At 37.6% G+C, this 27,430-nt stretch overlaps 1 long non-coding RNA gene across 1 annotated transcript; it reads left to right on the forward strand.

Annotated features, from left to right (window-relative positions):
* The first annotated feature begins 370 nt into the window (after positions 1–370).
* Positions 371–27,051, forward strand: LOC136794588 (uncharacterized). Its single transcript, XR_010841573.1, has 3 exons — positions 371–821; positions 8,963–9,113; positions 26,994–27,051. It is a non-coding gene; the product is annotated as an uncharacterized lncRNA (long non-coding RNA).
* The last annotated feature ends 379 nt before the right edge of the window (positions 27,052–27,430 follow it).

Here is a 27,430-nt window from a genome sequence, read left to right on the forward strand (position 1 = left end):
TTTTAGAAATCCTCCTGTCTGCTCTGTGGAAAATGAATTGTAGGAGCTAGAATGGTTCAGGAAATCAAGTTGGGTGTGGAGCAGTTAGTCTGTCAAATGTCTAAGTGTTCCTTCTGATTCTGGCATTCCATGACTCTGACTCACCAATGGTCCCACCATGCATATGGTTTTGTGTTCCTAGTTGCAAATGGCAGGCTCCATTTTAAGCAGACAAGGGATTAATTTTAGATTTTGGGTAATTCCCAGAATTTAAGAAGAGGCTGAAGGAGCAGCCTTGAGACCAATCTTCCAGGAGATCTGCCCCAAACCATACAGCAGGACCAGCTTGGGAAGGACACTGCATCTGCTGCTCTGCTCAACTCTAAATGCTGTAGCTCAACTAAACTACAGCCTCTGAGAGTGAGGTCACTCTTGTGTCAGGACAGCCTCTGGGACATTGCTGTCCCTGCTGCCTCCAATCCACCTATAAGAGCCCAGTGGCTAGAAGTGGGGATTGGGCTCCACCAGGAACTAAGCTGGAGCAGGTTGTTTCTTCCCAAGACTTTAGAAGGCCTGGGAGCCAGAGGTGGGGAGTCAGCCAGAGCTTGTATAAGAAAGCAGAAGTCCATTTACCATGAAGAGAAAGGCTGGATGCCAAGACTAAAGGAACCAGAAGTATGGGACAAATCTGTGGTCATAACCCTAACTGGCTGGGCTGAGAAGATGACATCAAGCTGACAGAAGGCTGAGAACCTGAGGGAGAAGAAACAATCTAATATTCATTTGCATAATGATTAATGATTAATACCTGTCTCCCCTATTAGACTACAAGCTCCATAAAGGTAGGCACTGTGCTTTATTCATTTACTCACCATAAAAGAGCCTCAGAATGCAACACTACATTCTTAGTGTTTATTCAGAGTGAATGTAAAAAACAGCCATGTAAAGAGAGTTTCTGTGATTTCTTCAGCATATGATTGCTCTTATATTCCTCAGTGTAAGAATTCACCTGACAAATTCTCTTAAAATTTAGTGTCAGCCGATGTTTTATTCCTTGATCTTGGTGTTTCACAGGAGTATTTGCTTGTACGAATTTGTTAAGTTGCATACTTATTATTTGGGCCTATGAGCCAGCAGATCCCACGATGCTAAGGATTCTGTGGTACACAGAGATGTTGTTGGAATCTCTGTCACACCCCAGTGGAAAACCAAAAAACCCTAGAGTTCTGGAGCAGGGCCATCCTTCTGGTCAGAGAGCTAGCAGATTCTGCCAAGCTACAGGCCCTAGTATATTTGGAGCTATTCATCATGATCTAGTATTATCAGATCCACTATGTCATAAGGTTGAGTGAACACAGCAGTAATATATCACACAATAGGAATGGTAAAGTCAGGATTGGACCTCGGCAGGTCCAAGGAGCCCAGGTAAGAATCTTGAGAAAGTAGACTCATATTTCCATGTCACCTACCTATGTCCTCACATGGGGTCCCTATGACCAACTGACAAAGGAGGAAAACTATTTGGGCTGATGTGTACATGAATGAGATTATTACATTGGTGCTAGCCAAAAGAGGACTGCCCCTGCATTTAGTTGCACTCAGAGATGACTCACATGATCAATAGCAAAGAGAAATCCTATCACTGGGTAAAGTTTCAAGTAGTAAAGTTGTTCATTTACTTTGTGTGGAGGGCAAAGTGGCCTGAGGTTGGGATGTACATGTACATGTACATGGATGTACATGTAAATGACTTTTTCGGTTAATTAGAGTCTGGAAGGAGTGAGATTGAAAGATGAGAGACAAGGAATTCTGGGAAAGAGATTTATGAATGGACTGATAGGAGTGAGCACAAAGTATGTAGATCTTTGTAGCTGCCTCACATTAATGCCCACCAGAGAGGAGGTACTTAACAACCAGATGAACAGGATGCTTGTCCTGTGAATATCAGCCACCCCAGGGCTTGCAAAATGGGCATGTGTGGATGGAGGCTATACCCAACAACACAGACTCCCTCTTACCAAGGCTGATCTAGCTACTGTCACAACTGAGTGCCCAAACTGCCAGCAGCAGAGACGACACTAAACCCTCTACATGGTATCATCCCACGATGAAACCAGTCCCTGGAGGCAGGTTGATTATATCACAGCACTTTTACCCTGAAAAGGACAATCAAACATCCTTATGGAACTGATTATACTACGCTGGGTATAGGTTTACACTGTTTCCCTCAATACCTCTGCTAGTACCACACCCAAGAAATTAATAGGATGTCTAATTTACCAGTATGGGATGTTGGACCTTAATTCAGAACAAATTTTTAGTAAAGAAGTTGTAACAGTGGATGAATGATTGCAGGATACTCTGGTTTTACCACAAACCTTCATCCTGTGAATTCAGCTGACCTAGAATCATGAAATGGCCTATTAAAGGCTTAGCTAAGGCACTGACTCCAGGACAACTCTCCACAGTGTTTGGGTGCTATCCCCCCAAGACGCAGTATATGCACTGAACCACCAGTTGATATATGGTGTTGGATACCCAATTGTTAGAATGTACAATTCACATCATCTGAAATCGAGGAGTGAATATAAGATCAGCCCTTCTAATCATTACTCCCAGAGACCCACATATGGTTACTGCTTCCCATCCCCACACACTTGGATTCTCCCAGATTACATGTCCTAGTTGTTGAGATGGGAGTGGGAAGGGACACTCCCACTAAGGGATGTTAAAGGATCTCAAGTTATGACTTCCAACTGCTCTCTTTGGGTTCCTCATACTGGTGGACCAATGGGCAAAAAAAAAAATATTAGTGAGTATAATCAACCCTGATTACCTTGATAAGCACAATGGGGACAGGGAACTCAAGAGATTCTTTGTGGTGAATCTATGACCAGTGGTCCATACCCAATGATGATAGTAGATAGAGAACTGTAGTATCCAAAACTCAAAAATGGCAAGGCGACTTAAGGACTTAGACATCTTGGGGATAAAGATCTGAGTTGCCCCAGATCTGAATGGTGAATGGTGTAAAGAGTGGACTTTTATCCTTTGCTTTTTGTTTGCTAACCTGCTTTTGGCCTTACCTTTGACTCTAGACAGAGGTAAGACAATCTGTTCCAGGCAGGCTTTGACCCACTTTGCACTGACAATGCCCCTCCTCAGATGTGTACCGTGGACTTTATTGAGTGATGCCCAAGGAAACACTATTGTCTCCTTTCATGCACAACCAATAAATAGAGAGGAGTTAACAAGAGTTAACAAGTTAACAAGGGTTCAAGAGGCAATCCCCAACAAATTGTCAGTGGTAGCTATTGGATAAATTCTTCTCCCATTTTTCCTCTAGATAGACTGTTTTTTGGACATACTGTATATAATCCTTAAAGAAAAAAAAAAAAAAAAAAAAACCAGGATCAAGCACCATAGTAAGAACTAATTTATTCACTAACATACTCTTGCATTCATTTCCCACCTTCCCTATGTGCTCTCCCCAGTCTCGCACTCCTGATCCCTAGCATTGAATAAAATAATCCAAAAATAAACCATCTAAACACAAGCTCTTGCTTCAGGCACTGATTTCCATGACAAGCCCAGCTAAAACTCTCCCACAGCTACATTCTGGAATGGAATTGCCTCTCCTTTATAGATTTGCATCCAGTGACCACACAGTTCTTACTCCCTTAATTCCAATGCAGATATTCTTCAGCCTCACCAGGATCTCCCATCTTGATATGGCTCTACTTTTTTCCACTTTGTTTCCTATCTGACACAGACCCATAGCCCATCAATCTTTAATCATTTACCCATGTTTTCCTTTGAAACCCTCACCTCTGGGGCTTTCGTTTAACCATGCTTACTTTGAAAAATCTCAGAGAAAGACACTTGTTTTTGCTGCCTAGTATCAATTTATCTTTCTCTAAATGAAAATTTTCCTCTGGGGAGCTACCCCTGCCACCACTTGGTCCATGATGCTGCAGGTAGAACATTTTACTAGTACTCAAGCCAATCCATGGACTTTATTCATTCTGGCCCCAATGACAGATTCAGGAATAGATACATGACTCAACCCATCAGGCCCAATCAGAGTGAATGCCAGGGCTTCTGTCTGAGGGATCAGGAAAAGGGAGGAGTTTCTGCTAGAGTTAGAGTTGTCTATTTCAGAATGGAGCCAACCCAGAGGATGCAGATCTGAGAAACATCAGACCCTAGTGACATCATTTGATCCCCACTATCAAATTTTATTGCAGACAGCCTTACATTTGTATTTTCAGTTCTTTAGCTAATGCAGCCACTGTTTAAGCCAGGTTGGGTTGGGTTGTTTTGCACTTGCAATCAGATTAATTATTTCCTAATTATTGATAATTCTCCTGGACCATTCTTACCATTTAACTTCTCTGCTTCCAGCATAGTTAATTAATATCTTGCTCTTAATGCATGGTCTCCAGTACTCTTCTCAACACCACCTCACAATCATTGTTCATACCATAGTCACTTTTCTCTCCTATAAATGATTGTTTCCATCTTCCACGACTCTCCTCAAACATCTACATTATTCTCTCCTCTTTATAGTCACCAAAAGACTTACTTGCTGACCCATTAACTAAATCAAAGTCTTTATTTTTCCTGTTCTTTCACTTATAAGGGTTGACAATGATTAGTAACAATTGTAGTGGCATTCTATAAATGTTACTAAAAGAAGACTCTCTTTCTCCCTTATATCTTAGAAGCTCTATGAACTTTGTTTATTTTATAACCCAAGACCTAGTACAGCATCTGGTATGCTGCTAATACTCAGTAAATATTTGTTGAATGAATGAATAAGTCTTTCTTTCATCAAAATAAAATCCATCTAGAGATAGATCTATCTGTGGATATATATATATATATATATATATATATTTATATATGTGTAAACACATATAAACATATATGTACATGTTCTTCATTAAACTGTCTCAAGTAACTTTTGCATATAGATAAGAAATACATATGAAAGCATTATCTCTTTTTTCTCATCCTCATTAAACTGACCACAGAAAGGGTTCTTCTTAATAAAAAGCCTTTCTCTCCATCTTTACATCTTTCCTGATGCATCCTAATATCTGGCTGAAAGCACATGTTAGAGGCTACCCATATTTAAAAATAAGGTTAAATATTACAGTAAATAATCAATAATCAAAAGTGCACTAATTCTTCTAACTTTGGAGAGCACCCATAAATATAGTAGCTACTTAGTGCTAATCAGGATCACAGGATTCAACTACTCCGACTTCACTGAAGATGAAGAAACCAATACTTAGGGAAGTTAGATGACATTCTCAAGATCACCTGACATAGCTGGAATTCAAGTTACTCCAGGGGTTTTCACATGATATAACTACTTCTTTAATGATGACTTAACATCCAGTATGGTCTTATGGGCCTGGACAGTTTGCTTACCCTTCCTCTTAGTCATTTGCCCACTCAGGATCCATGTACGTCAGGAGATAGAGGACACAGAAAAACGGTGTTTTCTTTGATCCTAGCTATAAAAGTTTTTCATTGTGTTCAGCACATCTGTTTACAGTTATTAGGCTACTTAAGTTTGACATCAGGTAACAATTAGAAGGACCAATGATGAGGAACTTAGTTGATTAATGAAGTTTATTTCTCCTGTCCATTTCAGTGGACATCACAGACTCCCAACTCTAAATGACAAATCTAAAATAAAAGTTTGGGCAAGTGACCTTGACCAGCACTGGTGCCCCTTCAAAGCAACCCCACCTTTGGGGGGCTAGCACCACACATCAGCAGCTGGACCTCTCAGCCAGCTGGGCCAGGGGCCAGCCCCACCCAGCAGGGTATCTATAGCACTTGGTGCCAGGCCTCACAGACAGCCAGTCTGGGGGCCAACCCCACCTACTGGTGTACTTGCAGCAATTGTGGCTAAACCACAACAGGAGGACACATGCAGCCCACACTGGTGATACCTCTGGAGAACCTGGCTGTAGTGACTGGGAAGATTGTGCCATTGGGCCTCACAGAATACCTTTTATATAAAGTAAATATAGCCTGATATATTCTTTCAAGACTGGGCAACATGTGATATACCTAACACAGAGAAGAAAACAAAGAGTTATGCAAAATGAGGAGACAAAGGAATACCTTACAAATGAAAAAAACAGGACAAAAACACAGAAAAAAAAAGAACTAAATGATACAGAAATAAGCAATTTATCCGATAAAGAGTTTGAAGTAATAGTTATAAAGATGTTCACGGAACTTGGTGACAACTTCAACAAAGAAATAGAAAAATATAAAAAAGAACAAATCAGAACGGAATAATACAATAACTATAATGGAAAACACACTAGAGGGAATGAAGAGCTGATTGGATGGTACAGAAGAACGGATCTGCAGTCTGGAAAGCAGTATGGTGTAAATCTCCTAAGTGACACAGTAAAAAAAAAAAAAAAAAAAAAAAAAAAATTACAGAATAAGGATAGTTTAAGAGACCTCGGAGACAACATCAAGCATACTAACATTTGCATTATAGAGATTCCAGAAAGAGAAGAGACAGAGAAAGGGACGGAAAACTTATTTGAAGAAATAATGGCTGAAAACTTCCCTAACCTGGGGAGGGAAACAGACATCCAAGTCTAGGATGCACAGAGAATCCCAAAGAAGATGACTCCCAAGAGACCCACACCAGGACACATTATAATTAAATGTCAAAAGATAAAGAGGAAAACAACCTCATTTTACTATGCATCACTTTATTGCACTCCACAGATATTGCATTTTTTACATACTGAAGGTGTATGGCAACCCTGCATTGAGCAAGTCTATCAGCACCATTTTTCCAACAGCATTTGCTCACTTCACATCTCCCTGTTACATTTTGGTAATTCTCACAATGTTTCAAACTTTTTCACTGTTATTTTTTATGGTGATCTGTAATCAGTGATCTTTGATGTTTCTATTTTGTTTTGGGGTGCCAAGGACCACATTCATAAAAAACAGTGAACTTAATTGACAAATATAATGATTGTTCTGACTGTGCCACATACCAGCAGTTCCCCTGTCTCTCTTCCTCTCCTTGAGTCTCACTATTCCCTGAGACACAACAGTATTGAAATTAAGTCAGTTAATAACCCTACAATGACCTCTAAGTATTAGAGTGCAAAGAAAATTTGCATGTCTCTCACATTAAATAAAAAATTAGAGGGCTTCCCTGGTGGCGCAGTGGTTGAGAGTCCACCTGCTGATGCAGAGGACACGGGTTCATGCCCCGGTCTGGGAAGATCCCACATGGCGCAGAGCAGCTGGGCCTGTGAGCCATGGCCACTGAGCCTGCGCATCCGGAGCCTGTGCTCTGAAAAGGGAGAGGCCACAACAGTAGAGGCCCACGTACCAGAAAAAAAATTTAAAATGATTAAGCTTAGTGAGGAAGGCATGTCAAAAACTGAGAGAAGCCAAAGACTAAGCCTCTTGTGCCAATTAGCCAAGCTGTGAATGCGAAGGAAAAGTTATTGAAGAAAATTTAAAGTGATACTCCAAGTGAACAGATAAATGATAAGAAAGTGAAACAACCTTATTGTTGATATGAAGTAAGTTTTCGTGGTCTGGTTGGAAGATCAAATCAGCCTCAACATTCCCTTAAGCCAAAGCCTAATCCAGAGCTAGGCCCTAATTCTCTTAAATTCTGTGAAGGCTGTAATAGGTGAAAAAGCTTCAGAAGAAAAGTTTGAAGCTAGCAGAGTTTGATTCATAAGGTTTAAGGAAAGAAGCTGTTTCCATAATATAAAACTGCAAGTTGAAGCAGCAAGTGCTGATGTAAAAGCTGCAGCAAGTTTCTAGAAGATCTAACTAAGATACTCAATGAAGGTGGCTACACTAAACAACATATTTTCAATATAGATGAAATAGCCTTATACTGGAAGAGGATGCCATCTAGGACTTTCACAGATAGAGAGCAGAAGTCAATACCTGACTTCAAATCTTCAAAGGAAAGGCTGACTTTCTTGTTAAGGGTTAATGCAGTGGGTGACATTAAGTTGAAGCCAATGCTCATTTACCATTCCAAGAATCCTAGGGCACTTAAGAATTATGGTAAATCTACTCTGCCTGTGCTCTATAAATGGATGACAAAGTCTGGATGACAGCACATCTGTTTACAAGATGGTTTAGTAAATAAATCTTTTAAGCCCACTGTTGAGACATACTGCTCAGAAAAAAAGTAGTTTTTTCAAAACATCACTGTTCATTGACAATATACCTGATCATCCAAGAGCTCTGATAGAGATGTACAATGAGATTAATGTTGTTTTTATGGCTGATAACACAACATCCATTCTGCAACTTTCAAGTATAATCTTAAGAAATTCAAGAAATACATTTTCTAAGGCTATAGCTGCCATAGATAGTGATTCCTCCGATGGATCCAGGCAAAGTCAATTGTAAACCTTCTGTAAAGAAGTCACTATTCTAGATGTCATTAAAAAACATTCATCATTCATGGGAAGAGGTCAAAATATCAACATCAACAGGAGTTTGGAAGAAGTTGATTCCAACCCTCATAGATGACTTTGAGGGGTTCAAAACTTTAGTGGTGGAAGTAATTGCAGATGTGGTACAAATAGCAAGAGAAGTAGAATTAGAAGTGAAGCCTGAAGATGTGACTGAATTAGCTGCAATATCATGATAAAACTTTCATGGATGAAGAGTTGTTTTCCACTGATGAGCAAAGAAGGTGGTTTCTTGAGATGAAATCTACTCCTGGTGAAGACATTATGAAGATTGTTGACATGACAACAAAGGATTGAGAATGTTACATAAACTTAGTTAATAAAGCAGCTTAGGGTTTGAGAGGATTGACTCTAATTTTGAAAGAAGTTCTACTGTGGGTAAAATTCTATCACACAGCATTGCATGCTACCAAGAAATTGTTGATGAAAGGAAGTGTCAAATAATACAGCAAACTTCATGGTTGTATTTTTTTCAGAAATTTCCACCACCACCCCAGCCTTCAGCAATCACACCCTGATCAGTCAGCTGCTGTGAACATCAAGACAAGATCCTTCAGCAGGAAAAAGATTACAACTCGCTGGAGGCTCAGATGATAGCATTTTTAGCATAAAGTATTTTTAATCAAGGTATGTACATTGTTTTAGACATAATGCTATTGCACACTTAATAGACTACAGTAGTCTAATCTAACTTTCATATGCACTGAGAAACCAAAAAATTCCTGTGAGCTGCTTTATTGCAATATTCACTTTATTGTGGTGGTCTGGAACCAAACACACAATATCTTCAAGATATACCTGTATGCTATGTACTCATTACTCTTTTAGTAGCCATGTTTGCTATCAGATCAGGTATGCCTGCAGTTACATACTATGGAACCCCCCATAAGACTATCAGCTGATTTTTCAAGAGAAACTTTACAGACCAAAAGGGATTGGCATGATATAATCAAAGTACTGAAAAGAAAACGCTTATAACCAAAAATACACTACCCAGCAAGGTTATCATTCAGAATTGAAGGAGAGATACAGTTTCCCAGACAAGCAAAAGCTAAAGGAGTAGATCCTCACTAATAAACTGGCCTTACAAGAAATGTTAAAAGGACCTTTTTCAACAGAAGAGACCATTACTAGAAACAAGAAAATTTTGAAAGAAAAAAACTCACTGGTAAAGGCAAACATATAGTAAAGGTATTGGATTAACCACCTACAAAGCTAGTTTGAGAGTTAAAATACATGAGTAGTAAAATTATATCTCTAAAATAATTAGTTAAGTGATACACAAAATAAAAAGATATAAAATAGGAATGTCAAAACATAAAACTTGGGAAGGGAGAGTAAAAATGTAGTGCTTTTAGAATACACTCAAACTTAAGCAACCAACTTAAAATAAACCTACATATATATATATATATATATATATATATATATATGTATATGTTGTTATATATGAACCTTATAGTAACCAAAAATCAAAAAATAACACAAAAAATATACAAAATATAAAGATATACCAAAAAATAAAGAGAAAATAATACAAAATACAAAAATAGCACTAAAGAAAATCATCAAATCACACGTGAAGAGAACAGGAGATGAAGAAAGGAAGAGAGGAGAAACAAATACATACCTATCAATTACTTTAAATGTACATGGACTATATGCTCTGAACAAAAGACATAGGGTGGCTGAACGGATTTTTTTTAAAAACCCCATATATATGCTGCCTACAAGAGACTCACTTCAGATCTAAAGACACACACACTGAAAGTGAAAGGATGGAAAAATATATTCTATGCAAATGGGAAAAAAGAAAGCAAGGGTAGTAATACATATAGCAGGCAAAATAGACTTTAAAACAGAGAATGTAACAAGAGACAAAGAAGGACATTGCACAATGATACAGGGATCAATCCAACAAGAGGATATAACATTTGTAAATATCTATGCTCACAACAGAGGAGCATCTAAATACATAAAGCAAATAGTAACAGACGTAAAGCGAGAAATTTACAGTAATAAATACTAGTAGGGGACCATAACACCTCATTTACATCAATGGATGGGTAATCATATGGACAGATAATAAAGAAACAGTGGTGTTAAAGGACACATTATATCAGATGAACTTAATGGATATATACAAAGCATTACACCCCAAACTGCAGAATACACATTCTTTTCAAGTGCACATGGAATATTCTCTAGGATAGATCACATGCTAGGTCATAAAATAAGTCTCACAAACTGAAAAAGATTAGGGTCATATCAAGCATCTTTTCTGACCACAACAGTATGAAACTAGAAATCAACTAAAAAACCAACAAACGAACAAAAAAACTACAAGAAAAACACAAACACATGGAGGCTAAAAATTATGCTATAAACAACCAATGGGTCACTGAAGAAATAAGAGGAAATAAAAAATACCTGGAGACAAATGAAAATGGAAGCAGAATGATTCAAAATCTATGGAATGCAGGAAAAGCAGTTATAAGAAAAAAGTTTATATCAATACAAGCCTACCTCAGGAAACAAGAAAAATCTCAAATAAGCAATCCACCCTTACAGCTTAAGAAACTAAGGAAAAAAGAATAAAGCCCAAAGTTAATAGGAAAAAATAATAATAAAGATTGGAGCAGAAATAATTGAAATAGAGAAAAAAAAGAATGGATTAATGAAACTAAGAGCTGGTTCTTTGAAATGATAAACAAAATTTATACACCTTAAGCAGACTCATCAAGAAAAAAGAGAGAGCCCAAAGAAGTAAAATCAGAAATGAAAGAGGAGAAGTTACAAGATACACCACAAAAATAGAAAAGATCATAAGAAATCACCACAAACAATTGTATACCAACAAATTGGACAATCTAGAAGAAGTGAATAAATTCCTAGAAACAATCTTCCAAGACTAAATCAGGAAGAAATAGAAAATCTGAACAGACCAATACCTAGTGGTGGAATTGAATAAGTAGTCAAAAAATTCCCAAAAAACAAAAGTCCAAGAAAGACCAAAGAGCTTCACCTACTGATTTCTACCTATTCTTATCAAATTATTCCTGAAAATTGAAGAGGAAGAATGCTTTCAAACTCACTCTATGAGTCCTACATTACCCTGATACCAAAACCAGATAAAGAGATAACAAAACAAAACAAAACAAAAAAAGAAAAAAAATTACAGGACAATATCCCTGATGAACATAGATTTAAAAATCCTCAAAATAAATTAGCAGACCAAATTCAAAGGATCATTAAAAGGTTCATACACCATGAGCAAGTGGAATTTATTCCAGGGATTGTTCAATATCCACAGAACAACCAATGTGATACACCACATTAACACAACAAAGAATACAAATAATATGATCATCTCAGGAGATACAGAAAAAGTTTTTGACAAAATTCAATATCCATTTATGACTAAATGCTCAACAAAGTGGGAACAGAGGGAACATACCTCAATATGATAGAGGGCATATATGACAAGCCTGGAGCTAGCATAATACTCAATGGTAAGAAGATGAAAGCTTTCCCTCTAAGATCAGGAACATAACAAAGATGTCCACTCTCACCACTTTTATTCAATATCATATTAGAAGTTCTACCCACAACAATTAAACAAGAAAAGAGAGATAAAACACATCAAATTGGAAAGGAAGAAGTAAAACAATCAGCATTTGCAGACGTTATGATACTTCATATAGAAAAGTCTAAAGACTTCACCAAAAAACTGTTAGAACAAGCGAATTCAGTAAAGTTGCAGGATATGAAACCAATATACAGAAATCTGTTATGTTTCTATACAATAATAACAAACTATCAGAAAGAGAAATTAAAAAAAAATCCCATTTACAATTGCATCAAAATTAATGAAATATCTAGGAATAAATTTAACCAGTTAGGTGAAAGACCTGTACTCCGAAGGCTTTAAGATATCAGTGAAAGAACATGAAGAAAACACAAATAAATAGAAAGATATACCCTGTTCACCAGTTGGAAGAATTGATGTTGCTAAAATCTTCATACTACCCAGAACAATCTACAGGTTCAATGCAATCCCTATCAATGACATTTTTTACAGAACTGAAACAAATAATCCTAAAATTTGTATTGAACCACAAAAGAATCCAAATAGCCAAAGCAATCTGAAGAAAGGAAAACAAAGCTGGATATCTCATGTTTCCTGGTTTCAAACTATCCTACAAAGCCATAGTAATCAAAACAGTATGGTACTGTCACAAAAACATACACATAGTTCAGTGGAACAGAATAGGGAGCCAAGAAATAAACCCACAGTTATATGGTCAATTAATTTATGACAAAGGAGCCAAAAATACACAGTGTGGAAAAGACAGTTTCTTCAATAAGTGGTGTTGGGAAAATTGGACAGCTACATGTAAAAGAATTAAACTAGAACATTTCTCACACCATATACAAAAATAAGCTCAAAATGGATTAAAGGTCTAATTTAAAATCTGAAACCATAAAACTATTAGAAGAAAATACAGGTAGTATGCTCTTTGACATTAGTCTTAGTAATATTTTTTTGGATCTGCCTCCTCATGGGCAACAAAAGCAAAAATAAACAAATGTGGCTACGTCAAACTAAATAGCTTTTACACAGTGAAGGAAACTATCAACAAAATTAAAATGAAATGTAGTGAAAGGGAGAAGATATTTGCTGATGATATATCTGAGAAGGGAATATCCAAAATATATAAAGAACTCACAACTCAATATCAAAAAAAAAAAATTCAATTTAAAAAATGTGCAGAGGTCCTGAATAGAACTTTTTCCTAGGAGTCATACAGATGGCCAACAGATACACGAAAAAATGCTCAATACCACTAATCATCAGGGAAATGCAAATTAAAACCACAACGAGATATTACCTCACAACTGTCAGAATGGCTATTATCAAAAAGACAAAAAATAACAAGTATTGATGATGATGTGGAGAAAAGGGAACTCTTGTGCACTGTTGGTAGTGTTGGTAGGAATGTAAATTTCTATAGCTACTATGGAAAACAGTAGGGAGATTCCTCAAAACATTAAAACTAGAACTACCAACAATTCATCAATTCTTCTTCTGGATATTTATCCAAAGAAAATGAAAAGACCAATTTGAAAATATGTATGCACCCTTATGTTCATTACATAATTATTTTCAATAGATAAGATATGAATGTAACCTAACTGCTCATCAACAGATGAATGGATAAAGATGTGGTATATTTATATATATATATATATATATATATATACACACACACACACACACACACACACACACACACACACACACACACACACAAAATGGAACATTACTCAGCCATTAAAATAATAAAATCTTGCAATTTGTGACAACATGGATGGACCTAGAGGGTATTATGCTAAGTGAAATAAGTCAGACAGAGAAAGACAATTACTGTATGATTTCACTTATATGTGGAATCTAAAAACAAAATACACAAACAAAACAGAAACAGACTCATAGATACAAAGAACAAACTGGTGGTCACCAAAAGGAAGGGGGTGGAGAAGTGGGCAAAATAGGTAAAGGGGATCAAAAGGTACAAATTTTCAATTTTATAAATAAGTCATGGGGTTATAATGCATAGCATAGGGGAATATAGTCAGTAATACTACAGTAACTTTCTATAGGGACAGATGGTTATTAGACGTATCATGGTGATCGATTTGTAATATACATAGATATTGAACCACTATGTTGTTCACCTGAAACTAATATAATATTGTATGTATACTTCAGTTTTTAAAAAAGAACTATTTGCTTCATTCAATGGCCCAAATTATCCATTGAGGTACTAATAGTCTGGAATACCTGTTTAACTAGGAAGCTGAACTACCTCAGCTTATACTTTTTAGAAACCAGAGCATTGGGAATCAAAATGTTATCATACCCCTCTAACCTCTCCCCCATCTCCACCTTGTCTGGATGGCGTCAAAGTTTCTTTCCATCTGAAACATCCTGTGAGGTATCTAAGGGGATGACTGTCAAGCCTAAGGCAGATCTTCACCCCCTTTGATTCACACACCATCTTTGCTTCACCAGAAATGCCCAAGGACATTGACAGCAATGAAAAGAAAGGAAACATATTGCAGTTTCAATTGCTGTGGGACTCTCAGCACTGCATATACACCTGGAGACGTGGGAAGAAGGTCTGATGGGGAATGTGGCTCAGTTGAATCACTTCAGCTTAAAGAGATAACAGGGCATAGAAGTGAAGTCAGTACCACTCCTGCTTTAGGAAGGAGAAAACCGAAACTACCGTGGCTGAGAGGCTCCCATGGCCATGGTATCTGGTTACAGATACTGATTACTAACTACTCTTCTAGTAGTAGTAGAGCTGGATACTCCCCCACCAAACATTTTCAGAAACTGCTGACACAGCACTTCATTTCTAAGGCTTTGACCTTTACATACCCCTTAGATCTTATAAGGATCAAAATAAATATAAAAAGAGGAACTTCATTTACCTTACTGCAATGAGAAGTTACTTTCCAAAATCTTGAAGAAGAAAGCAAACAGAAAGAACCCAACCTTTGCATGACTGGGAGCTGTAGTGTTTACTGAAGTCTTTGTCTTTGAGCATGTCAGGATAGAGGTACTTCAGAGGGTTTTCAGGAATGTTTTCAGCCATAATGACCTCGTAGTAGTCTCAAAAGATGTCAGCAAACAGCAGAGCAGACAACAGGCCTTTGTTTTAGGGTTCTATGGAGTGGAATCTCACTTCTCCTGCCAAAGCAGAAAGCAGGGGAATATTCAGGTTCCTGAAGGCATTCTTTGTGGCCATTCTTCCTGCCCACATTCTCTTCCTGTCACTGGTTATAAAATGATGTCAGCCTTTCTTTGCAGTGTGGACAGCACAGATTGCCATGTGATAGAGGAAGCCTACATAGGCTGTGAGAAATGCATGCTACCCTCATCTGGAACAATTTTAACAACCAATATTCAAACCCACTGAACACATGATAAACAGAACAACAGGACACTCACTTTTTTTGTTTGTTTGTTTTGTTTTATGGGTTTTTCTGGATTTTTTGTTTTTAAGATTTTTATTGGAGTATAATTGCTTTACAATGTTGTGTTAGTTTCTGTTGTATAACTTTTTTTTTGTTCTTTTTTTTAACATCTTTATTGGACTATAATTGCTTTACAATGGTGTGTTAGTTTCTGCTTTATAACAAAATGAATCAGTTATACATATACATATGTCCCCATATCTCTTCCCTCTTGCATCTCCCTCCCTCCCACCCTCCCTATCCCACCCCTCTAGGTGGTCACAAAGCACCGAGCTGATCTTCCTGTGCTATGTGGATGCTTCCCACTAGCTATCTAGTTTACGTTTGGTAGTGTATATATGTACATGCCACTCTCTCACTTTGTCCCAGCTTACACTTCACCCTCCCTGTATCCTCAAATCCATTCTCTAGTAGGTCTGTGTGTTTGTTCCCAATTGGCCCCTAGGTTGTTCATGACCTTTTTCTCTTTCTGACTTACTTCATTCCGTATGACAGACTCTAGGTCCATCCACCTCACTACAAATAAGTCAGTTTCATTTCTTCTTATGTCTGAGTAATATTCCATTGTATATATGTGCCACATCTTCTTTATTCATTCATCTGTTAATGGACACTTAGGTTGCTTCCATGTCCTGGTTATTGTAAATAGAGCTGCAATGAACATTATGGTACATGACTCTTTTTGAATTATGGTTTTCTCATGGTATATGCCCAGTAGTGGGATTGCTGTGTTGTATGGTAGTTCTATTTTTAGTTCTTTAAGAAACCTCCATACTGTTCTCCATAGTGGCTGTATCAATTTACATTCCCACCAACAGTGCAAGAGGATTCCCTTTTCTCCACACCCTCTCCAGCAGGCCACTCACTTTTAAAGATGGAAATACCAATAACAAAACTCAATACTAATTTCACATGAATAAATAATAGTGACTGTATACCATTTTCAGAATGGTCCACCCAGGAGAAAGTTATTCCTCCAAGGTGGTTTTCATTGAATTTTAACAAAAAGTTTCCAGGCATTTTATCCTTTAGCAAGAGTTGTTCCTTCCCTTTGCTGACAAAACCTATGATGTGCCTAAAAATAGAACAAGGCTAGTTTTATTTTATCAAAGACTAAAATTTATTGCATTTGCATTTATTGCATTCACAAAGAACAGACCTAAATTTGTTCTGAGTATAATCAAAAGTAAATAGTGCCTGAAAAACTCATACAAATTAAAGCAAATATCAATATTCTATGAAGAATGTAAGAAACTGCAATTATTTTCCACACTATGACACTAAATATGTGGAAAAGAAAGAGGGACTGTTGTAAATGGTGCTTTCATTTTTCTGGATGCATGCCCAGGAGTAGGATACCTGGATCATATGGTAGCTTTATTTTTAGTTTTTTGAGGAATCTCCATGTTGTTTTCCATGGTGGCTGCACCAATTTACATTCCCACCAACAGTGTAGGAGGGTTCTCTTTTCTCCACACCCTCTCCAGCATTTATTATTAATGTTCATAGCAACACTATTTGCAATAACCAAGACATGGAAGCAAGGTAAGTGTCTATAAACAGATGAATAGATAAAGAAGATATGATAGTTAGATATATATAGATATATAGATATAGATATAGATAGTGAAATATTACTCAGCCATAAAAAAGAATGAAATAATGCCATTTGCAGCAACAAGGATGGACCTGGAGGTTATCATACTAAGTGAAGTAATTCAGACAGAAAAAGACAAATATCATATGTTATCACTTAAATGTGGAATCTAAAATATGGTACAAATTAACTTATATACAAAACAGAAATAAATCCACAGACATAGGAAATGAACTTATGGTGACCAAAGAAGAAAGGGAGAGGATAAAGAAAATTAAAAAAAAATGTTTATCTGTTCATGTTGCAATGAGAAAAATATACCTTGGAACTAAAAACAAATTTTTAAAAAACTTACTCAGAAAAAAAGGGAGGAAGAAGAAATATGCAAACACCATTTGCTGATTCTATTTCGAAGCATATAACCTTAGAAATGACTATTTTGTTAAGTGCCAACTACATGCTGGGATTGTGCCAGGCCCCAAGACCAGAAACATGACTAAGATGGGACCTCAGCTCTCAAAACCTCCCACAAGGACTCTCCCTTTTCTTCCTACTCCTAGGTCTCATTAAAGCCAATAACCACTTCTTCCTCTAATCCCTCCTATATCCTGTCATATTAAGCCTCAGTTATTTGGGGAGGGGAAGCAATTGTAACTAGCTTCTCTCACAAGCTAAGAAGCTCTTTCCTCTTGATTGAAATTTAAAAAGATTGTATATCTTTTGCCTAATGTGTTGACTGTATCTTCTCTTTACTCCCCAAACTTTTCTGTGGCTCTCCACCAGACTTCTCTCTAGTCATGGCTGCTTTCTCCTGGATCCAAATACTCTCCCTTATCATAATTCACCCCCTTCTTCTCTTTTCCACTATTTCTGTGAACCTAAAGCTAATGTGCTAAGTGACCTGCTTTTCTTTTTCCACTCTCAAAGCTGATTCTTTCCTTCTGTGCTACCAAAGTTTGGAATTACAACATACTCCCCATCTTCCAGACTTTTTTCCCTCTTGCTTCAAAGTTTCTTTCCTGCAGTCAGCAGAAGGAAGGAATTGCTCACCACCTGAATCCAAAAGAGATCCTTTCTTGCCAAATGATTTGAAAAACAAATACTTCCAAACAAAATCAAACCATTTTAGGGGCAAGATTCAGCCAAGGGGAAACACCCATTCTTCATTCTGTCTTCCTCTGTTTTATCATCTGAGGTCCCTCAGCCCTCACCTACCTGTTACTACAGTGAGATTACAGTGACAAAACAGAGTTTCTTAGGATATGTTCAATTGTCAACCTTCAAGAAGGCGGATGCCCTTGAAATTCTTCCCATACAGCTCTGGGAAAGCACAAGCTTTGGCTAGCTCATGCCTGTCCCTGTCCTTCCCCACATTTCCCTCTGCCCTGGACCATAGTAATGATGATTTGCATTGCTGCCAATGATAAAGGAACAGTTATGCTGATGGCTTATGCCATCACCTTCAGGGCCTCTGTCTCAGCCATAAACTGGGCAGGGCTGGTCTCTGTGCCCAAGGCCCTGGTGCTCCATCTCTGACTGCTGCTGATGCCAGGAGAGAGCTGATTCTCATCAACATCCCCACTGTGTCTGCTTACTGTCTCCTCCCCACAACAAACTCCCACCACTTCAGGGACACTTACGTCAGCAACAAGGGTGCTGTCTTCTGTTTCTGCTGGCACTGTTTTGCTGACGCCTTGTGCTCTCAATAGCCCATGGAGAGTCTAGCAAACCAATTTTTTTGGTTGTTATTGATTTTTTATTGCAGCTCCCTAAACCTGGGACTCAGATGTGAATCCATAGTTGTTGGGTCATTAGACAATTGAGTGGTAAACATTTCAATTAAGAACTTCTCTTCCATTTCTGCACTTGCCCAGCACCTCCTTTAGCTAAACACTTGCTGCTCAGTTCTCTTTTTCCTTAGAGCGAGTTCTGCCTCTCACATAAACAGACCTTTGGCAGGCTTGTCCTGCCAGTCCTTGCACCATGTCTAAATGAAATACAAAAGGTCCACTAAAAAGTGCTGGAGCAAACCTAGATATGAATGAGTGACCAAGAATCAGAACATGAGTTCATAAAAAGACATGCCCTGATAACATCTTTCAGATGCATTTTGCCTAACACAGTGATTCTCAACTGATGAGCTGCTGCAGAAGAAAATAAATTAGAAAAGTCACTAATGAGATTCCTGTTTGTTCTTCCAGCCATCTGTTTCTTTTGAATAAGAGCTTTATCCCTTAGTTATAGTTCGTAGTTACTATTGTTGCACAATTTCTTAGAATTCACTGTCTCATGATTGTAAACAGTCAATATTACCACAGAATCAAAGTTCTCAATGTTAGTTAGAGGCATATTTAAAGTTAACAACTGAGCTTCACAACAGCACCACAAGCTCAAGATACAAACCAACTTCCTCATGCCCATTCTCTCAGGAGAGACAAACCCCTCTGTGGTGTGAAGATCCTTCGGGGTTCTGGGATTCTTCCAAGGTGCTTACCTACCATGCTCATTCAAATACTGCATTCTCTCTTTCCTAGGAAAAATGATTTCCCCTGAAGATTTTCTCAAAAGCTATATTTCTTTCTTTCAGGGAGCCCTGTTGCTTATGTAAACCATCTTCACTTTTCTTTGGTCAAGCTGTGTAAAGCAGATGTCTGTTTCTAATTGTTTTCTTACTCTTGGCTTTGAACTTCACATGATTTCAGCTGATGCACTCTTTAAATCCCTTCTGTCCTACGAGTGTAGCATTGCTAATGCAAACCATGACCAGCACCTTTGGCTAGGTTTTATCTGCACAGGAATATCTTGATCAGAGATTGCAGTTCTTATATCTCACTTGTGTAACTTTGGATATTATTTGATTTGAGTCTATTAGATCAAGTTCACGGTAGACCGTCTTCTCCTGTGCTACACTGATTTTATCACACTTTTTACGTGCCAGCAGTTCTCAACACCACCACACTTAACCTCTCCTCTGAGGACATCCCTTCAGTAATTTTTCATAAGATGGTACAGGAACTGTGCTTGGGTATCTTAGTTCAGCTTTCTCCTTATCATAATTACTGCCTCAGTCTGCAGACATCCAAATCAAGAGGACAAATAGAAGGGGGAAAAGCACAAAACTAGGAATTAAGAGTCTTATATAAATATTGTTTATGAGTAAGAGTTTAAGGTAAATTCAATTATCCAAAAACATTTTATTTGAGTGTATTATGTGTGAGAACTCATGAAGTTTTATATTTCAACATGTCAATTAGTATCTTTGAGCAAGGTCTTAATTTTTCTGTGCTTCAGCTTCCTTCTATAAATTCAGAATGATACTGTTTGCCGTATGATCTCTTAGGAGTTCAAATCATAAGAGATGATTGCATGAAAATGAGTTCAAAATGTATAGAATTCCACCCATAATTTGATAATATTGTTATTAGAGGGGTAGACAAAACATTGCAAGAAGAAGTTATTTTCTCATTAAGTGATGTCCTCTTAATTCTCAGTGTTGGCCTTTGGATAAACAGAATAAACAGTTCCTGTGTGGTGAAATTCCAAGAGACTTGGAAAACATCTCTGACCCAAAGATGCCTTTGCCACTTACTCACTGATATTTGAAATGCAATCAATCACCAAGGACACATTTGTTAGAGGTGAGAGGCTGGCAAAGAGAAATTTCTGAAACAGAGAAACTGACATGGATTCAAAACTTGGTGTAAATTAAACATTGGTTCTGGAACCTGTCCTAGAGGTAGGTTTGGATGTTAGGGAGTGGACTGGTCCTTGCTTAGTATACCAGTCTTCTAAAGGATATGTAAACCGGCTTTCTCTGGGCCATATCTCACTTCTTGGTCCATTAGTTCATTATTAAAATGGCAGTAAAAAGTGGTAAAGCAGCAATTACCTTCCATGATCACAGTTGACCATCAGCCACCATAAGTATCCCCAGGGTAATACAGGGACTGCTGGTTGAATTTGTATGTCCACAAGCTGGGCAGGGATACTCAATGCTCTCTTACCAAGATCATTCTGAATCACAGAATGTCAGAAATAGAAAGTCATTTGAGAGACTATAATGAAGGGCTCAATAACTCAAATATCCACAGGGGTTAGATAGGTAACATGAACATGTGAATCAGGTGGTGTGAAAAAAATAGGGAGTGGTAGGGTCTGTGGCAAAATAGAGAATGAATGTGCCTTATAGCATTTAAATTCAAATCTAATTAAAAGTTGTGTTGATCAAACCAACTATGTCCACAGAGTGACTGTATTTGGCCCCAGCTGTCAGTCAGTGACTCCTGACCCAACTCCCTTGTTTTAAAGGTGACCTGAGGGTATGGCTGTAGTTACATCAGTACATAAGGCATAAGTTACAATGGCTCAGCTGACTGTTAAACTTCAAACTCCACCCCCTCCAAGGAAACCCCAGTTGTTCCTGGGATGCATCACAACTTTGTATCTTCAGTCAACACATGCTGTCTGCTCTGCTCTCTCCCTTTCCCACCTCTGTATCTCCTCTTGGGGTGCTGATCTCAAAGCTGATGAAGAAATGTTACTATGGTTAATACTGAATGTGCTTTTGTGGAAACACCAATGTATGTTCCAAGGATGTCACCCCTGTGACTTCAATGCCACCATTTCCCAGACTACAGAGAGGAGAGAATCTTTCTCTGTCCAATTCAGTGCTGCACTGGCACCTGGATCCCAAAGCCACACTGGGTGAGCCCAGAAGAGCAGAAGGCCTCCTGTGAAAACAGCCCCTATGACTTCTTTTCTCTGTGTGTATCTCTCATGCTCAACTCTAAGACAAATACACAAACACCATCCATCTCTGTCAGAAAGAGCCACAGTACAGGCAGAGTGCAAACAGTGCCAGGAAACATTTTTCTCCACCCACCCCACTACCAAATAAACAAAATCAAATCTGCAAAGACATTGCTTTGACTAAAACACGGGAGCTTACATTAACTAAAAGAACCCAGATTCTCTGTTTAAAGCCTCAGCATTAAGAAAACTGTCAAGTCAGTGCAGTGAGTCAGGATTTGGTTTATACCTGTGCAGTTCAAGGGCCTATTTAATTGATCCTGCCAGACCAAAGGAATAAGCTTCTCTAGGAAGTAGTGGGTCTAATCTTCAGCAACACAGACAACTTCTGGCAAGTCTCAAATGAAATGTTTCAGCTTCTACTCATAATACCTTTAAAAAAACTTAATCCACATTTTTTGACATATACCCATGAAGATACTGAGACTTCAGGAGATGTGTCTGCAAATGATACCATCAAGAGAGTGAAAAGACAACCCACAGAATGAGAGAAAATACTTGTAAATGATATATCTGATAAAGGACTTCTATCTAGAACATACCAAGAAGTCTTGTAACTCAACAATAAAAAGATAACCACCCCAATTTAAAAATGGACAAAAGGTCTGACCAGACTTATTCCAGTGAAGAGAGCCAAATGGCCAATAAGCACATGAAAATATGCTCAGTGTCATTAGTGATCATGGGAAATTCAAATACTAGTGATAGTGAAATACCATTTCAAACCCACTATGATGGCTATAATCAAAAAGGCAAATAATAACAAATATCAGTGAGGATGTGGAAGAATTGGTACTCTCATATACTGCTGGTGGAAATATCAAATGATGCAGCCACTTTAGAAAGAAGTTTGGCAGCTCCTCAAAATGTTAAACATAGAGATACCATATGATCCAATAATTCTACTCTTAACTATTTACCCAAGAGAAATGAGAACATATGCCACACAAAAACATGTGCAAGAATATTCATAGAAGCATTTATCATAAGAGCCAAAAAGTGGAAACAATCCAAATGCCTATCACCAAAAGAATGGATAAATAAAATGAGATACATCCAAATTAGAGAAAGAAGACCAAAAAAACCCCAAAGTTAGCAGAAGGAAGGAAATCATACAGATCAGATCAGAAATAAATGAAAAAGAAATGAAGTAAATAATAGCCAAGATCAATAAAACTAAAATCTGGTTCTTTGAGAATATAAACAAAATTGATAAACCATTAGCCAGACTCATCAGGAGAAAAAGGGAAAAGATTCAAATCAATGGGATTAGAAATGAAGAGGGAGAAGTAACTGACACTGCAGTAATACAAAGGATCATGAGAGATTACTACAAGCAACTATATGCCAGTAAAATGGACAACCTGGAAGAAATGGACAAAGTCTTAGAAATGTACAACCTTCCGAGACTGAACCAGGAAGAAATAGAAGATATGAACAGATCAATCACAAGCACTGAAATTGAACTGTGATGAAAAATCTTCCAACAAAAAAAGCCCAGGACCAGATGGCTTCACAGGCCAATTCTATCAAACATTTAGAGAAGAGCTAACACATATCCTTCTCAAATTCTTCCAAAATATAGCAGAGGGAGGAATATTCCCAAACTCATTCTACAAGGCCACCATCACCCTGATACCAACACCAGACAAGGGTGTCACAAAGAAAGAAAACTACTGGTCCATATCACTGATGAACATAAATGCAAAAATCCTCAACAAAATGCTGGCAAACAGAATTCAACAGCACATTAAAAGGATCATATACCATGATCAAGTGGGGTTTATCCCAGGAATGCAAGGATTCTTCAACATATGCAAATCAATGAATGTGATACACCATATTAAGAAATTGAAGGAGAAAACCATATGATCATCTCAATAGATGCAGAGAAAGCTTTCGACAAAATTCAACACCAATTTATGATAAAAACCCTACAGAAAGTAGGTATAGAGGGAACTTACCACAACATAATAAAGGCCATATATGACAAACCCACAGCCAACATCATCCTCAGTAGTGAAGAACTGAAACCATTTCCACTAAGATCAGGAAAAAGTCAAGGTTGCCCACCCTCACCACTTTTATTCAACATAGTTTTGGAAGTTTTAGCCACAGCAATGAGAGAAGAAAAAGAAATTAAAGGAATGTAAATTGGAAAAGAAGAAGCAAAGATGTAACTGTTTATAGATGACATGATACTATACATAGAGAATCCTAAAGATGCTACCAGAAAACTATTAGAGCTAATCAATGAATTTGGTAAAGTAGCAGGATACAAACTCAAAGCACAAAAATCTATTGCATTCCTATACACTAATGATGAAAAATCTGAGAGTGAAATTAAGAAAACACTCCCATTTACCATTGCAACAAAAAGAATAAAATACCTAGGAATAAACCTACCTAAGGAGACAAAATACCTATGTGCAGAAAATTATAAGACACTGATGAAAAGAATTAAAGATGATTCAAACAGATGGAGAGATATACCATATTATAGGATTTGAAGAATCAACATTGTGAAAATGACTCTACTACCCAAAGCAATCTACAGATTCAATGCAATGCCTATCAAACTACCAATGGCATTTTTCACAGAACTAGAGCAAACAATTTCACAATTTGTATGTAAACACAAAAGACCCCGAATAGCCAAAGCAATCTTGAGAACAAAAAACGGAACTGGAGGAATCAGGCTCCCTGACTTCAAACTATACTACAAAGCTACAGTAATGAAGACAGTATAGTACTAGCACAAAAATAGAAATGTAGATCAATGGAACAGGATAAAAAGCCCAGAGATAAACCCACACACATATGGTCACCTTATCTTTGATAAAGGAGGCAATAATATACAATGGAGAAAAGATAGCCTCTTCAATAAGTGGTGCTGGGAATACTGGAGAGCTACATGTAAAAGAATGAAATTAAAACACTCCCTAACACCATACACAAAAATAAATTCCAAATGGATTAAAGACCTAAATGTAAGGCAAGACACTATCAAACTCTTAGAGGGAAACATAGGCAGAACACTTTATGACATAAATCATAGGAAGATCTTTTTTGACCCACCTCCTAATGAAACAGAAATAAAAACAAAAATAAACGAATGGGATCTAATAAAACTTAAAAGTTTTTGCACAACAAAGGATACCATAAACAAGACCAAAAGACAACCCTCAGAATGGGAGAAAATATTTGCAAATGAAGCAACTGACAAAGGATTAATCTCCAAAGTTTACAAGCAGCTAATGCAGCTCAATATCAAAAAAACAAACAACCCAATCCAAAAATGGGCAGAAGACCTAAATAGACATTTCTCCAAAGAAGATATACAGATTGCCAACAAACACATGAAAGGATGCTCAACATGATTAATCATTAGAGAAATGCAAATCAAAACTACAATGAGATATCATCTCCCACTGGTCAGAATGGCTATCATCAAAAAATCTAGAAACAATAAATACTGGAGTGGGTGTGGAGAAAAGGGAACCCTCTTGCACTGTTGGTAGGACTGTAAATTGATACAGACCCTATGGAAAACAATGTGGTGCTTCTTTAAAAAACTAAAAATAGAATTACCATACAACCCAGCAATCCCACTACTGGGCATATACCCTGAGAAAACCATAATGCAAAAAGAGTCATGTACCACAGTGTTCATTGCAGTTCTATTTACAATAGCCAGGACATGGAAGCAACCTAAGTGTCCATCGACAGATGAATGGATAAAGAAGATGTGGCACATATACACAATGAAATATTACTGAACCATAAAAAGAAATGAATTGAGTTATTTGTAGTGAGGTGGATGGACCTAGAGTCTGTCATACAGAGTGAAGTAAGTCAGAAAGAGAAAAACAAATACCGTACGCTAACACATATCTATGGTATCAAAAAAAAAAAAAATGGCCATGAAGAACCTAAGGGCAAAATAGGAAAAAAGATGCAGACCTACTGGAGAATGGACTTTAGGACATGGGGAGAGCGAAGGGTAACCTGGGACAAAGTGAGTGAGTGGCATGGACATATATACACTACCAAAGATAAAATGGATAGCTAGTGGGAAGCAGTCACATAGCAGAGGGAGATCAGCTCGGTGCTTTGTGACCAACTAGAGGGGTGGGATAGGGAGGGAGATGCAAGAGAGAAGACATATGGGGATATATGTATATGTATAGCTGATTCACTTTGTTATAAAGCAGAAACTAACATACCATTGTAAAGCAATTATACTCCAAAAAAAGATGTTTAAAAAAATGAGATACATCCATACAATGGAATATTATTCAGCAATAAAAAGTAATGAAATACTGACACATACTACAACATGGATGAACCTTCAAAACAATATGCTAAGTGAAAGAAGTCACTCCCAAAGATCACTTATTGTATGATTCCATTTATATGAGATATCTAGGATAGGCAAATCCATAGGGATGGAAAGATTAGTAGTTTTTTAGGACTTCGGGAAGGTGTGTGTGGAAGAAAAGGGAGTGAATGCTAATGGGTCAGGATTTCTCTTGGGGGTGATAGTCATACGACTCTTGCGAATATGGTTATACCATTGAATAGTACCCTTACAATGAATGAATTGCATGGCATGTGAATTATGTCTCAAAGACCTGTTTAAAATATATATTTTTAAACATAGAGAATGTGACATGTGAGCAATTCAAAGCCACAGAGTACTTAGTGGCATAAGCAGGTTGGATCCTCCCAGTCCCCAATTGTAAATCAATAGTAAGATCTGTAGTAAAATTGGTATAGATAGGGATATGGATATAGCTACAAAAGTAAACACAGGCTTTTAAAATGTTTTAAATTATTATTAACTTCTATACTGAAATAGTTTGACTCACAAAAAGTTTCAGGAGTAGTACCATATACTCTTCTCCCAGCTTCTTCCAATGATAACATCTCATATAACGTTATATGTTATAGAAACAAGTTTTTAAATCATTTCCTAGTGTTCTTCTCCTGTTCTTTGTGACACATTTCTCTGTGTCTGAGAGTCTTCCATCTGTTTTTTCCCTGCCTCCAAGTTTGCCAAAACAGGACAAAACCTCCTTCACCACCAAAACCACAGACCAAACATATACTGCTTGAAATTCCTGAGTTTGTCTCCAATGCCCATAAAAGGTAAGTATTGCCATTGTATGCACAGCCTCCTTTGAAATGTCCCTCAGAAAGGTACAGCCCTGTGACCAGATGCACCACAGGCTACAGAGCACAGCCTCAGGCCGAGGGGCCCAAGCGGGAGAGGGTCTCCTGAGCTCATAACTGACATCTGAGCTGTGCTCACCAGCCTTCAGAAGTAGGAGGCAAGAGAGCAAGTGTGAATGAGGGTGTGAAAAGCTGCACTTGAACGTTCATCCCAAGGGTGGGAAGTGAGAAATGAGGCTGATGAAATTTCAAGTGAGGAAAGAGTAAGTCAATAGCAAAGGATGGGTCATGGCAGCCAAAGTAGGTCTTGGGAGAA

The sequence above is a fragment of the Kogia breviceps genome, chromosome 7, assembly GCF_026419965.1.
Source record: "Kogia breviceps isolate mKogBre1 chromosome 7, mKogBre1 haplotype 1, whole genome shotgun sequence".
Lineage (NCBI taxonomy): Eukaryota > Metazoa > Chordata > Mammalia > Artiodactyla > Physeteridae > Kogia > Kogia breviceps.